The following is a 15505-nucleotide window of genomic DNA, read 5'->3' as shown; positions in this document are numbered from 1 at the left end:
GTAAGCGAGTTTTCTTTAGTGTAGGGCTGGCTTTAGGTGTTGTCATTTTTGTTCTTGAGCCTCTGTGGTAGGCTATTCCGTCTTCTTCATCAGGCGAAGTTTCCATTTGAGCTTCTTCCCATCTTACATCGTTCCGAACCAAATCGCGAGGAATGTTTATTTTTGATAAAACGCGAAAGAATTCTCTAGAACCTGTAGGATTGAAATTCTTTCTCCCTCTTACGGCGTCGCTAATGAGGTCTGATATATTTGATTGAGGGATAATAACACCGTCAAGTTTGACTTGTCCTGAATCATCCCAAGTTATTATATCTGGTTTTGTTTTGAGACGCTGCAGTATTGCTGTTGCACGTTCACGCATCGTCTTCGGCACACTTTGTACAATGACGGAGTCAGCTAATGTACGCACTTCGTTGTTTATTACTGTGTTTCTTTCTTCCCCGTCGGTTGTATCCATCACGCGTACTGTGGGTATCTGAATATCTTTTTGTTTCTTCAAATTAAGGAATTGCTCAAAGTTTGTGTTAAAAAGTTTTTGCCTTTGATCGTCACTTAAACCGTCTTGGTGAAGGATGTGTGAGAGTTGAGTATCTTTTTGCATCATGTTCATGGTAATCGGCGAAACTTCAAATTTTTGCTTTTGTTCATATTTATTATAAACGTCTTCAGGTACTAAAATCATTCGCTTGGCATGCTTCATTATTTCAGCAAACTCCCTAGAACGTTCAAAACCGGTGGTAGGAAGGCGCTCAGTAGATTTCCTCCTTTTTGATTTAAAAGTTTTTCTTTTAGCTCTTGAAATTCTCTTGTTCGCTAAGGCTCTGAGATGTTTCTTATACCTCAACAAGCGTCGTTTTTGACTCGCAGATATCGGTACAGTTCCTTTTAACACATTAACTGCGCATTCACAAATACACAACATGACATCAGATGGTCCATGTTCGATGATAACCTTTCGAATTTTCGGCTTAGATTTTGCAAGTACTTGTAGGTATGGAAGATTGCTCCTAATTCGTTTAGACATGGTGCTTAAATGACTGTTGATGTCGATGCTTATCACTTATGTACATAGACAATCTGCTTTTCACCGGGCAAGATATTTGTTCTGACACGCATATTGTCAGATGTGAGTTGATGCAAATCGAGCAAAAGATAACCGTAAGGGCGGCATGTGGCGTCTTGAAATGACTCCAAAGGTAATTCGTTTTCTTTGGGTACATTTGGCGTGCCAATGTTGCGATACCTAGCGAATCTCTGGGGTTTTTAAAAATGATCATGTAGTGGGAATTTAAGCTGATTGTTCGGGATTGTTTACCAGGCGGAAATAAATTTTGTGTTAGATACATGACAGAGACGCCACGGTGATGTGACCCGCGGGTAAATAAATCGGACATTCGTTGATCGCTAGAACATTCTGACATCAAATCGTCAACGACCACTAAAGAGTTTTGACAACCTTCCAAAATATCAAATAAGTTGTCCGGGAATCCTTCGACGAAGCAAATGTTTGGAATTTTTGATTCCATTTCACCAAATTCACTTTGCCGTTCACCGTAACAGTAAATAATTTTATTTGGAACAGGATAAAAAAGTTCATTTAAATTATAAAGCATCGACCTAACCAAATAGCTTTTGCCCGACTGACTTTGACCACACACATAAAAGTTGGCAGGTGTTCTAAAACGTACGTCCATTGTCTCGCAAATAAAAGCAAACATGCTCTGCTTTCACTTTTATAACCACTCGCGCTAGTAAGCATTTTGACATATTCAAAGAAAGACGGTATGATTCGACTAGCTTGAATGGGAGGTATTTGTAAAATAGTGAACAAAGTGCACACAATAAGAATACATTGGACAATGAACAATTTTATTAAATATTTTTCTAATTATCTACATCAATCAAACTACAAAAATCTCTTTTGATTATATATGAACACATCATACTTTAGCAGATATTTATGACAGAAAATTTTAAAAGCACTTGAGGGTTTACTTTAAAATCCTCACAAGCATAGGCATGTCTTTTAATCGTTCATTCATTTTGTAACTACATTCATAGTTCGCAACATTCATAGTTCACAAGAGTTGTTTGTAACTTTTCCAATTTTCCATAATGAATTCCATGCTGTCTGTATGTTTTTTCCTTATGGCTGCGTGTGCAAACCACGGTGAAAAATGCGGTTATGTGAAGCGATATCGTATGTTAGATTGTTCTAACATGGATCTCGAGCATGTTCCTATCGGAACGGTAAAAGATGCACGAATACGGATTTTGTCGTTGAAACGAAACAACATTAAAGCTGTGAATGAACTGGATGTTATTCGTGCGTACCCAAGACTTATGTACATTGATTTACGTGAAAACCCTCTGTCCTGTCCTGTCAATTTCTCAATGTTAAATGTGTTGTTTGATCCGTGTCCAGCCCGAAAGAAAGATTTATATTTGTTGTCGGTGAACTCATTTTCGTCTGTGACACAACTTTTCCGTATACGTCAACCACAAGCAATCGTTTACCTCAGTCATCAGTCAGTTTTCTCTTCTACCATCGTCGTTGATTATGTCCACCCTGTAAATCATCTCACGTTCCGTCGTCCCGCCAAAAGTTTTATGTTCGCCCCTCACGGATTTTTTTTTTTAACATGTCAACCTCATCACCGTCGCTGTTATTATTGTCTACATCTTTGCTGTTGTCGCCGTCCACGCCGTCAATACCTCCACATTCAACGATATCATTCTCAACTTCAAAGTCATCACCTCTGCTGTCGTTATTACCACTGTTACCCTCACTATCACCATCAGCATCATCACCATTTCATTCGCAGCTGTCGTCTTCGTCTTTACCGGTATCACCGTCACTGTCAGAATCAATGGTTTCGTCTTCATCGTTCATGTATTTAGTTCCACCAGCGAAAGAAAAAACTGTCAACTTTATGTGTTGGTTCCTTCTACGATAGTTTCCATATTTGTCTGTATAATGTTGATGTATTGCATGGTTCGCAATTGTCGTCGCTGTTTCCCGTCTGTACATACCGATCACATAGAAATGACTGCGTATCGTGTTCAATCGTCGTTAGCCTTGTCCAGTGTAGAAATGTGTCAAACAACCTCAGTCTAAAATATGTATATTTGTTTGTTAGTTTACATGTCATTGATTCGAAACTGTTTAACTATTCAACGCTGTTTGATTATATGCATGTCACTTTATTAATTTACCTGTCTCGACTCTATACTTGATTATCAATCTGTCTGTAAAATGAAAGTTCACTGTCGGAGTGATCAATGTCGTCAAGAAACTCCACATCGGATTGTCTTTCGGAAAAGCTTTCTTCGTCTTCAGAGTCGGTTTCCATTAAATCAATCGACTCGCTACATTCACCTTGACCTGTCATACATTCTTTGTAATTTTCTAGTGCGGTTGGATGCACGGATGTGAATAAAATATCATTAGCCATGGCTTCGCGTGCGATCTGAGGTAAACTGTTGGAAATTTCCGCTGACGGAAACCAATTATAGCCATAGGGAATGGTATTGGCCCCTCCGTCTATTATTATACGTTTGTCAAAGACAACTTGATATTTCTTAATTTGATTTTTATTTACAAGTCAACTGTCACCATAACGGATAACGGATGCCTTTTTTTCGACTTTTTTACTATCAACTTTATTATTTTCTCACAATACTTCACACTATCATTATTCAATAATTCTTTTCTCGAAACTAAAACTGCTTTTGACTTTTTTTGACTCTGAAGATGACTACCTCTAAGGTCGTCGAATCGTCAGTCAACAACAACAAAAACAGTCCTTTTCAGGACTATACCAACCTAGACGATCTACATTTTCAAACATGTAAAACTGCTTTTGCTTACGACACAATCCGTCTCATTTTATCTCTACCCCGCTACAAATGGTAAATATTCATTATAGTTGCTGCTCGTGTTTCATTTTGTAATGTTTAGTCAAATTCATATCCAAATCTTTAAAATATTTTCAATATTTTATTGTAGGATGCTTTCACAGGTTGTCAAATATTACCATGTTCTCATAAAGTTCATTAAGAATGCGCCAATGAAATGATTCGAAGAGTAATGTAAGTTGAACGAAAATCCAAAAATGAATCCAACTTTATGTATTACTGACTTTATACCCAACGTCATCTATGTATTACTGACGTTAAACCAAACGTCATTTATGCGCTACTGACGTTATACCGAACGTCATCTCCTGACATTGTCCAACAGTCAATTTTATGATTATGAGAAATATTTTTTCTGTCCTTTAGAACACGCTGTCCCATTTGTCGTGAAAGTTTTGCTCATAAACTTGAAAGAAAACTCCATCGAAGAGACGTCACGGTGGAAGACATAAATGACAAGCAGCCATTAGATAGATTTACATTTTGTCCTTCGATCTGTATTTCTATATTGGCTGCTTTTAATTTGATTATAGAAAACGATGATTTGTGTTTTATGATTTTGTTAAATTCCTCTGAGATGTGTACATTGAACAAATTGATATATTTTGTTCCACGTTTAAGATTGTGTGATATTTTTCTTTTAGAATCACATCAGGTACACGTGCCAAAATTTATATAAAGTTCAATTTTATCTTAATCTATTATGTAACTTGTAAAAGCTCCAGTTTTTCAAATTAGTGAAATAGTTAGTCAATGCACACCTTTTTAATTTGTGCGTAAAAGATAATTTCTGTTTCTTATTTCATTTCTTCATATTATATAATAAATGATATAGTTAAGTTAATGGTAAATTTAACATGAATAGATATAGTCATGTATGCATCTTTGGTTTATGGCTATTTATAAATAAGCACAAAAGACTGATGTTTAGGAAAGCAATGATTTAACTATAGATATCCAAAAAGAATTTTGATCCAGTAATTATTTCTTTTTTGCTCTATGTATTGTAGAAAAGTTATTTTAAATATAATAATGTTGTCATGATTTGTTATTTTGTCAATGTTTAATGTCAAAATTTTCAAATTTTGGTCAGTTTTGTCCATGGTTTTGTCATTTTTCATTGTTCCATTCATATCGCTGACGCTGCTTTTCGTAAATATTCATTTTGATTACTGATTGGTTTAAAACAGCGGCGGAATTTCATAACTAAACGCATGCGACCTAGTTGAATTACCTCGATTCCCTTGATGTTCATATATTTATCATAAGGTTCGTGAAGATCCAAGTACTTGCCGTAACCTTCTTCATCAGAAAAGTCAACCAAAGCTGGAACGCAAAATGACAACGAATGAATATAAGAGATAGGAAAAATGACACATTAGGTGGTAAAGGACAATAGATAATCAATAGATAGATAGATCGTAGGGCTCTAGCACAGGAAACGATCCGAATTAGAGTCTTAAAAAATAAAGGAAAAGGCTTCTGCCATTGATAAGAAGACCTATGGGTATTGTCATAACGAATTAAAACTTTCATCAGAATTGCCAAACCAATGACATATACAAAATTGAATAACTTGGTATTCTACAGTAAGTCTGTATGGCACGACAATCGCTTTTCTAATGAAAAGTGTAAATTTTAAATTAGCATAAGCTAAAACGTCATCCGGGAAAGCAATTCGTCACGCTCGAAAATATCAGACTTGGGAACAACACTATTGACGGTAAATAAATGTTTCGTAAAAACAACACTACAGGAAGAGCGGTTTATTAAGGCCCATTAACAATGTTCTGTTTTCATGACCTTCCCTCGTTGTTCATGAGGATGAGCGTTTAATGTTCATCCCTTTGACGATTGACAACAATGTGAAAAGTCTTAAAACAATACGTGGTGAACAACGACTTAGAGAATGCTAAGATGACGAAAGATCGTGCGCGCGCAATCACACTTGCCGCGGGATGAAGCAGTGCGCAAATTTTTGAGCTTGAACCCTTTGATTACAGAACATATAAATGATGATCAAAAGTCGTGTCTAGTTGCAGGTTGAATTGTTTCCGTTATCTGTGTGCTGACGATGCTTATATTTCCATGAATTGACGTGACCGTGATATTGTGTTCATCCTTATATCATACGTACCCTTACTAGTATTGTGTTCATCCTTATATCATGCGTACCCTTACTAGTATTGTGTTCATCCTTATATCATGCGTACCCTTACTAGTATTGTGTTCATCCTTATATCATGCGTACCCTTACTAGTATTGTGTTCATCCTTATATCATGCGTACCCTTACTAGTATTGTGTTCATCCTTATATCATGCGTACCCTTACTAGTATTGTGTTCATCCCTATATCATGCGTACCCTTACTGGTATTGTGTTCATCCTTATATCATGCGTACCCTTACTAGTATTGTGTTCATCCTTATATGCGTACCCTTACTAGTATTGTGTTTATCGTTATAACATGCGTACCCTTACTAGTATAGTGCTTATCCTTATATAATGCGTATCCATACTAGTACTGTTTATTGTTATATCATGCATGCGTACCCTCACATGTCTTTTGCTAGTGTCATACATTTACTAACCTCAGCAGATGAGAAACCACACAGATCAAGATGTGCCCCAGATTGCGCCAAAGCACTTCCGGTATCTTTCTATAAATAATCAAACCAAAAACAAATCATACATACACGCGCGATACAAAGCAAATCTTCGATGCACGGCCTAAATATCCCCCTTCACTCACGGGCCATCCTGGAAATCATCCTTGCGCCCAGTTTCTATCAAATTCTTCTTGGGTTTCCTCCATTTCCTAAAACGAAACGTCTGGAACTGTTGGATTTTTTGTGATATGTAAATTACGTAGCTAACTTATGGTCGTTTTCTGATTTAGGGCCTGATTATATGGAGGCGAGCTGGCTCCATTGAACTAAAATACATGAAACGCTATCTGAAGCAAATAATTGAAGCTAAATATTACACCCACAGATTACACTCAGACATGCGTGTGTAGTGTTTCGAGATTCTGGAAATTGATTAACTACACACGCGCGTCTGGGTGTAATCTCGCGTGTCTGGGTGTAAAATTTGGCTTCAAGATTTTATTAGACTTTTCTATTAAGGCAGTGTTCCATGTATTTTATTTCAATGGCTGGCCCGGATAGCGAGCTAGCCCGATGATTTCAAGCGATTGAAAGGAGCCAAAACTTCAAGGTTAAAAATTACGTTTGCGAAGCCACTACACGTCACTCCAGTTGTAATTCTCAAAATTTGAAATCAGGGCAAATTGATTGTTTCAATTTTAAATGTTTTGAGAAGTCATTAATACAGAATATTGCGAAATTGCTTGAGAAGATTTATCTGATGGTAAGTATTGAATCGTGTTCATTTGCCAAAATCATTTAACGCTTGGCTGAATCCCGGCTACCGGGCTCATGCGATCAGCCCATTACAAAAGATAAAAATCACGTGTATTTTCGTTGTTACGCAACAAACTCGCCTGTGTTTTATGACAAAGTTTTGATTGCTAATGAAGTTAATCACATACATGATGTACGGCCAATTTGTTTAACATTAGCAGGAATACATTAGTTGGGAGAATACATGGACGGTGGACAACTGCTTATCTACTTTACTCATCAAAAAAGCTTCAATCGTTTTGAAAGTAAGCGTGCGAAAAAGAAATGTTGCGAAGAAAGTCCATTTCAGTTTTAGAAGATCCTTTATTAAAAACAATGAAAGTTTCTACGTCAAAGGCACGTGAAACCAATGATGTCGGCTTACCTTATCAAGATCGACCAGCGGTTGGACACGTTGACAATAGTAGTAAAGGTAATCAAGGAGAACGATGATGTATCTAAAGTTAGGAAAAGAGGATCAGCGCAATCCAGTGGGCATAATTAAATAAGTGATCGAGGACCCAATCAGACTGACGGATTTAGGAAAACCTTATTTAATACAAAGTTACTGCATCGAAGCAAAACTCGCGTAAAGGAGACCTTAAAGTGATAAAGCGAAAATTAAATATAGATAAGATATGTAGTGCTTGTTCAAGGAATGGGCATTGACAGAAAATTACGACAAAATAAACTCGGAATCTTTATATAATTTGCAACTTGACTAGAAAAATCTGAGTTATATGTTGAACTCTATCAAGAAAAAGTACCCGGAAGTAGTCTTTATAGCAAACGCGAACTCATAGCAACCATGTTGTGGTGAATTTAGACTATCGCCTTAGCTTCTATGGAAACAAAATTTCAGTTTCACCTTTTGTATTCGTGTGTTTTCTTCTCTTTGGGAATGTCGAACAAGCGGTCGAATGTTTCCAAATACGCAAGATAGTCTATTCTCTAGACAACACAAAGAAAATAGTGAAAGTTCTCGAACGCCAAAGTGTCCTAATTAGGTTGTTCATTTCATCAAATCAACATGTCAATTTTATTTGTGTTTGGCCAATATAGCATACGAAGATTTCCACGAGAGAACTAAAGTAAGACAGGCATGAGATGCATGGCAATGCTTTCTTCATACGAACGTCAAACGCTTAAGTCTGTAGTCTCAACTATGTGTATTGGTGACTGCTCCGAAACCAACTTTGACAAAATTCAAATGAAGTTCACCGAACATCATGAGATCTTTCGATCCCTGAAGTGATAATCGCCTTCACTCTTCAGTCTGACATTAACGTAGTTGAATTACCTCGATTCCCTTGATGTTCATATATTTATCATAAGGTTCGTGAAGATCCAAGTACTTGCCGTAACCTTCTTCATCAGAAAAGTCAACCAAAGCTGGAACGCAAAATGACAACGAATGAATATAAGAGATAGGAAAAATGACACATTAGGTGGTAAAGGACAATAGATAATCAATAGATAGATAGATCGTAGGGCTCTAGCACAGGAAACGATCCGAATTAGAGTCTTAAAAATCAAAGAAAAGGCTTCTGCCATTGATAAGAAGACCTATGGGTATTGTCATAACGAATTAAAACTTTCATCAGAATTGCCAAACCAATGACATATACAAAATTGATTAACTTGGTATTCTACAGTAAGTCTGTATGGCACCACAATCGCTTTTTCTAATGAAAAGTGTAAATTTTAAATTAGCATAAGCTAAAACGTCATCCGGGAAAGCAATTCGTCACGCTCGAAAATATCAGACTTGGGAACAACACTATTGACGGTAAATAAATGTTTCGTAAAAAACACTACAGGAAGAGCGGTTTATTAAAGCCCATTAACAATGGTCTGTTTTCATGACCTTCCCTCGTTGTTCATGAGGATGAGCGTTTAATGTTTATCCCTTTGACGATTGACAACAATGTGAAAAGTCTTAAAACAATACGTGGTGAACAACGACTTAGAGAAATGCTAAGATGACGAAAGATCGTGCGCGCGCAATCACACTTCCCGCGGGATGTAGCAGTGCACGATTGACAACAATGTGAAAAAGTCTTAAAAACAATACGTGGTGAACAACGAAATGCAAGGATGACGAAAGATCGTGCGCGCGCAATCACACTTCCGCGGGATGAAGCAGTGCGCAAATTTTTGAGCTTGAACCCTTTGATTACAGAACATATAAATGATGATCAAATTTGAAAGTTCTAACTTTAGTAGCTGACCAAGAAATCGCGAACAACCTCTTTACGGTTCCACGTGATCAGTTCATACATGAAAAGTGCAGTGAGAGGGTTTAAAACACTTCATTTCATAATTCAACGACCGCAAATGATCGATAATTGGGTGAAGGGGAGGGGGGGGGCTGATATTCATATGTGCATAATGTGCCCTATCAAGTTCCTTTGAAATCCATTGTTTTCTATGGATTATAGCATACATATATGAGTATGAGCCCACCAATTATCGATCCTCTGCGGTCCCAGTCATTTAGATATATTACTTGTGAGTTTTATCAATTATCACGTTTAAATGGGAAATGTGATCGATTTTACTGGAAAATCGCATCTTCAGCTAAGGATGTGTTGGGGTGTTTAAGTTTATGTTCTTGGAATTTAGGTGAAACAAAGCAAAGAAAATAAGATTTCACCTTCACAAACATTCTTTTGGTTCACTGAAAGTCATGTGTCAATTCAATAGAGCTCAACCTCAATACTGAGTTTGTGTCAATACATACAATACCGAGTTTGCGTTTTATTTTGGCTAAAACTGGACATAGGTAATTTGGTCAGAATTCCAGAGGGCCAAATTTCTAGCTCAAACACTAAATATGTCAAATAAAGCAAACCAATCAATTTCATGCAATTTCTTTCAAGAAAATTTCATATTCCATGGTGTTTCAATGGTATCCAAAAAACGATGAACAAAATATTTTTTCCGAAATGAAATACATTTCCCAATGGCTGTATATGCATTCATTCTAAATCATATCACCTCATTTGGATACTTTCTGTGATAGTCTTTGATAACTCGTAATCTGCTGTAGAAATCAGCAAACTCATTGGGCCCAGATAAAGCAGATATTTCTTCTTTCCTCATCCTAAAACAGGAAAGACATTTCAAAGTATAAGAAATGAACCAACAATGAAATAAATACATGTGCAGTAACTGAATGTTTAAGGCAGCATAGCAATGGCAAAATATGTAGTTCGACTCACATTATGCAACGCTAGTCGGCTAATTCTTACCTTAAATTAACTAAGCTCGTAAAAAACTATCAAAATGTCTATTCTTACCCATCATTATCATTATACAATGTCAGCAACGAGCTAGTAGAAGAGAGATATCTCTACAAAAAGACATTTCAATTAAATAGACAATGTGACTGGTGAGTTGATATACAAAATCAAATTCAATGTCTGGTGGTGTTGTGCAAACAAAAAGGCTAAATTATTTAAGCACAGGATTGTAGTTTTAAAGTTAACCTTATTTTTGTAAATGGATAAGCACTATAAGTCATTCAAGAGGTACAAAGAAATTGAATTATCTGGCAAACCTCTAATAGATCCCAGGCTCTGTGATCTGAATTGATTTGGTCTTTAGGCTGCGGAAAGAGATGTCATTTCGATGCAGTAAAAGTAAAGAGTAAATTTATGTTGAAAATATCGTGCTGATAACTAAAGCTGATGAATACAGTCTGAATCAGTAGGTAAATTGTGATTGAATGATTTGGAAGACTAAAAATGCTTTACCGTCTGTTTCTTCAGTAAAAATTCTTCAGTTATCGCATCTTCGAGCCTCTCGCATTCTTCGTGCTGCCTTCTTTGCCTCTCTATTATCGTTTCCACACTTCAATTTTTAAATTTACCTCAGTGAATTGTGTAAAAAATCACTATTTTCTTTTCATATAACTTCCAACATGGCGAAGCATTCTTGCAAAGGCTGCTGGGATCAAAGTGGGATCAAAATGTAAAGCCAAAACCAAAGCCGGCATCCGATACAGTGATCCAATCCTGTAAGGAATATGATTAAATTCGTTTTCAGAATTGTTGGAATCCCTGTTTTTGTAAAAGCTGTTTTTAAAGTGGAAAATGTGTTGAAATGCATTAATAATAGTTTTATAGTGAAAATATGAAAATATTATAAAACTTATATTCAGGAGGGGGGTGGACTTAATTTTTTGTAAAAGTTGTTTTTTAAGTGGAAAATGTGTTCAAATGCATGGAATTAGTCTGTTGGTGAAAATGTGGAAATATGATAACATTCATTTTCAGGGGATTGAAATCACTTCTTTCGTAAAAGTTGTTTTAAAGTGGAAAATGTATTCAAATGCATGGAATTAGTCCGTTGGTAAAAATGTGGAAATATGATAACATTCATTTTCAGGGGATTGGAATCCCTACTTTAATAAAAGTTGTTTTTAATTAGAAAATGTGTTTAAATGCTTGAATTATAGTTTTATAGTGAAAATATGAAAATATTATAAAACTTATATTCAGGAGGGGTGGACTTTTTTGTAAAAGTTTTTTTTTAAGAGGAAATTATGTTCCAATGCATGAATTAGTCATTTGGTGAAAATTTGGAAATATGATAAAATTCTTTTTTAGAATGGTTTTAATCCCTGTTTTTGTAAAAGTTGTTTTTTAAGTGGAAAATGTGTTGAAATGCATTAATTATAGTTTTATAGTGAAAATATGAAAATATTATAAAACTTATATTCAGGAGGGGGATGGACTTAATTTTTGTAAAAGTTGTTTTTGTAAAAGTTGTTTAAAATATAAAAGTTTTTAAACTTTTATCATATAAAAACTTTTATCATATAAAAGTTTTTTCTATTGTGCAAAATAAGTTTAAATGCATTAATTATAGTCTTTTGATAAAAATATGGAAATATGATAAAATTCATTTTCAGAATGGTTTTAATCCCTGTTTTTGTAAAAGTTGTTTTTTAAGTGGAAAATGTGTTGAAATGCATTAATTATAGTTTTATAGTGAAAATATGAAAATATTATAAAACTTATATTCAGGAGGGGGGTGGACTTAATTTTTTGTAAAATTTGTTTTTTAAGTGGAAAATGTGTTCAAATGCTTGAATTATAGTTTTATAGTGAAAATATGAAAATATTATAAAACTTATATTCAGGAGGGGGGGTGGACTTAATTTTTTGTAAAAGTTTTTTTTTAAGAGGAAACTATGTTCAAATGCATGAATTAGTCATTTGGTGAAAATATGGAAATATGATAACATTCATTTTCACGGGATTGGAATCCCTACTTTAGTAAAAGTTTTTTTTATTTGGAAAATGTGTTTAAAGGCTTGAATTATAACTTAATATGAAAATATGATTATAAAACTTATATTCAGGGGAGGGTGGACTTATTTTTTGTAAAAGTTTTTTTTAAAGGAAATTATGTTCAAATGCATGAATTAGTCATTTGGTGAAAATATGGAAATATGATAACATTCATTTTCAGGGATTGGAATCCCTACTTTAGTAAAAGTTGTTTTTAAGTGGAAAATGTGTTTAAATGCTTGAATTATAATAACATTTTGATAAAATAATGGAAGACTAAATTCATTTTAAGAGGGAGGAATCCCTATTTTAATGAAAGTTCTTTTATTGTGAAAAATGTGTTGAAATGCATGAAGAATTATAGTCTTTTGATTAAAATATGGAAATATGATTAAATTCGTTTTCAGAATTGTTGGAATCCCTGTTTTTGTAAAAGCTGTTTTTTAAGTGGAAAATATGTTGAAATGCATTAATTATAATTTTATAGTGAAAATTTGAAAATATTATAACTTAATAGTGAAAATATGAAAATATTATAAAACTTATATTCAGGAGGGGGGGTGGACTTATTTTTTTGTAAAAAATTCTTTTTTAAGAGGAAATTATGTTCAAATGCATGAATTACTCATTTGGTGAAAATATGGAAATATGATAACATTCATTTTCAGGGATTGGAACCCTACTTTAGTAAAAGTTGTTTTAAGTGGAAAATGTGTTTAAATGCTTGAATTATAACATTTTGATAAAATAATGGAAATAAGACTAAATTCATTTTCACTAGGGAGAGAATCCTATTTTTAACTTAATATTGAAAATATGAAAACATTATAAAACTTATATTCAGGAGGGTGGACTTAATTTTTGTAAAAGTTGTTTTAAGTGGAAAATGTGTTCAAATGCATGGAATTAGTCTGTTGGTAAAAATATGGAAATATGATAACATTCATTTTCAGGGGATTGGAATCCCTACTTTAGTAAAAGTTGTTTTTAATGCTTCTTTTTATTGTGCAAAATGTGTTCAAATGCATGAAGAATTATAGTCTTTTGATTAAAATATGGAAATATGATTAAATTCGTTTTCAGAATTGTTGGAATCCCTGTTTTGTAAAAGCTGTTTTTAAGTGGAAAATGTGTTGAAATGCATTAATTATAGTTTTCTAGTGAAAATATGAAAATATTATAAAACTTATATTTAGGAGGGTGGACTTAATTTTTGTAAAAGTTGTTTTTTTAGTGGAAAATGTGTTCAAATGCATGGAATTAGTCTGTTGGTGAAAATATGGAAATATGATAACATTCATTTTCAGGGATTGGAATCCCTACTTTAGTAAAAGTTGTTTTAAGTGGAAAATGTGTTTAAATGCTTGAATTATAACATTGTGATAAAATAATGGAAATAAGACTAAATTCATTTTAAGAGGAGGAATCCTATTTTTATAAAAGTTTTTTATTTTGCAAAATTTGTTCAAATGCATTAATTATAGTCTTTTGATAAAAATATGGAAATATGATAAAACTCATTTTTAGAATGGTTTTAATCCCTGTTTTTGTAAAAGTTGTTTTTTAAGTGGAAAATGTGTTGAAATGCATTAATTATAGTTTTATAGTGAAAATATGAAAATATTATAAAACTTATATTCAGGAGGGTGGACTTAATTTTTGTAAAAGTTGTTTTTAAGTGGAAAATGTGTTCAAATGCTTGAATTATAGTTTTATAGTGAAAATATGAAAATATTATAAAACTTATATTCAGGAGGGGATGGACTTAATTTTGTAAAAGTTTTTTGTAAAAGTTGTTTAAAATATAAAGTTTTAAACTTTTATCATATAAAACTTTTATCATATAAAAATTTTTCTATTGTGCAAAATAAGTTTAAATGCATTAATTATAGTCTGTTGATAAAAATATGGAAATATGATAAAATTCATTTTCAGAATGGTTTTAATCCCTGTTTTTGTAAAAGTTGTTTTAAAGTGGAAAATGTGTTGAAATGCATTAATTATAGTTTTATAGTGAAAATATGAAAATATTATAAAACTTATATTCAGGAGGGTGGACTTAATTTTTTAAAAGTTGTTTTTAAGTGGAAAATGTGTTCAAATGCTTGAATTATAGTTTTATAGTGAAAATATGAAAATATTATAAAACTTATATTCAGGAGGGTGGACTTAATTTTTGTAAAAGTTTTTTAGGAGGAAATATGTTCAAATGCATGAATTAGTTATTTGGTGAAAATATGGAAATATGATAACATTCATTTTGGGGATTGGAATCCCTACTTTAGTAAAAGTTGTTTTAAAGTGGAAAATGTGTTCAAATTGAATTATAGTTTTATAGTGAAAATATGAAAATATTATAAAACTTATATTCAGGAGGGTGGACTTAATTTTTGTAAAAGTTGTTTTTAAGTGGAAAATGTGTTCAAATGCATGAATTAGTCTGTTGGTAAAAATATGGAAATATGATAACATTCATTTTCAGGGGATTGGAATCCCTACTTTAGTAAAAGTTGTTTTTAATGCTTCTTTTTATTGTGCAAAATGTGTTCAAATGCATGAAGAATTATAGTCTTTTGATTAAAATATGGAAATATGATTAAATTCGTTTTCAGAATTGTTGGAATCCCTGTTTTTGTAAAAGCTGTTTTTTAAGTGGAAAATATGTTGAAATGCATTAATTATAATTTTATGGTGAAAATATGAAAATATTATAACTTAATAGTGAAAATATGAAAACATTATAAAACTTATATTCAGGAGGGGGGGTGGACTTATTTTTTTGTAAAAAATTTTTTTTTAAGAGGAAATTATGTTCAAATGCAAGAATTAGTCATTTGGTGAAAATATGGAAATATGATAACATTCATTTTCAGGGATTGGAA

At 33.3% G+C, this 15505-nt stretch overlaps 2 long non-coding RNA genes across 3 annotated transcripts; one reads left to right on the top strand and one right to left on the bottom strand.

The window, feature by feature from the left end:
* Window positions 1–3428: 3428 nt before the first annotated feature.
* On the top strand, window positions 3429–4460 carry LOC124453960. Of its 2 annotated transcripts, none has more exons than XR_006951273.1 (3): window positions 3429–3475; window positions 4010–4092; window positions 4285–4460. It is a non-coding gene; the product is annotated as an uncharacterized LOC124453960 (long non-coding RNA). The 2 variants fall into 2 exon arrangements; XR_006951272.1 differs by lacking the exon at window positions 3429–3475 and adding an exon at window positions 3832–3912.
* Window positions 4461–5118: 658 nt separating this feature from the next.
* LOC124453962 lies at window positions 5119–11257 on the bottom strand. The gene is made up of 10 exons (XR_006951277.1): window positions 11082–11257; window positions 10886–10933; window positions 10626–10678; window positions 10324–10429; window positions 8624–8715; window positions 8192–8274; window positions 7709–7781; window positions 6672–6737; window positions 6511–6579; window positions 5119–5244 (listed from the first exon to the last, which is right to left on the bottom strand). It is a non-coding gene; the product is annotated as an uncharacterized LOC124453962 (long non-coding RNA).
* Window positions 11258–15505: the final 4248 nt, after the last annotated feature.

Source organism: Xenia sp. Carnegie-2017, unplaced genomic scaffold (genome assembly GCF_021976095.1).
Source record: "Xenia sp. Carnegie-2017 unplaced genomic scaffold, XeniaSp_v1 HiC_scaffold_27, whole genome shotgun sequence".
NCBI lineage: Eukaryota > Metazoa > Cnidaria > Anthozoa > Malacalcyonacea > Xeniidae > Xenia > Xenia sp. Carnegie-2017.
This window is presented reverse-complemented; position numbering and strand designations above follow the sequence as displayed.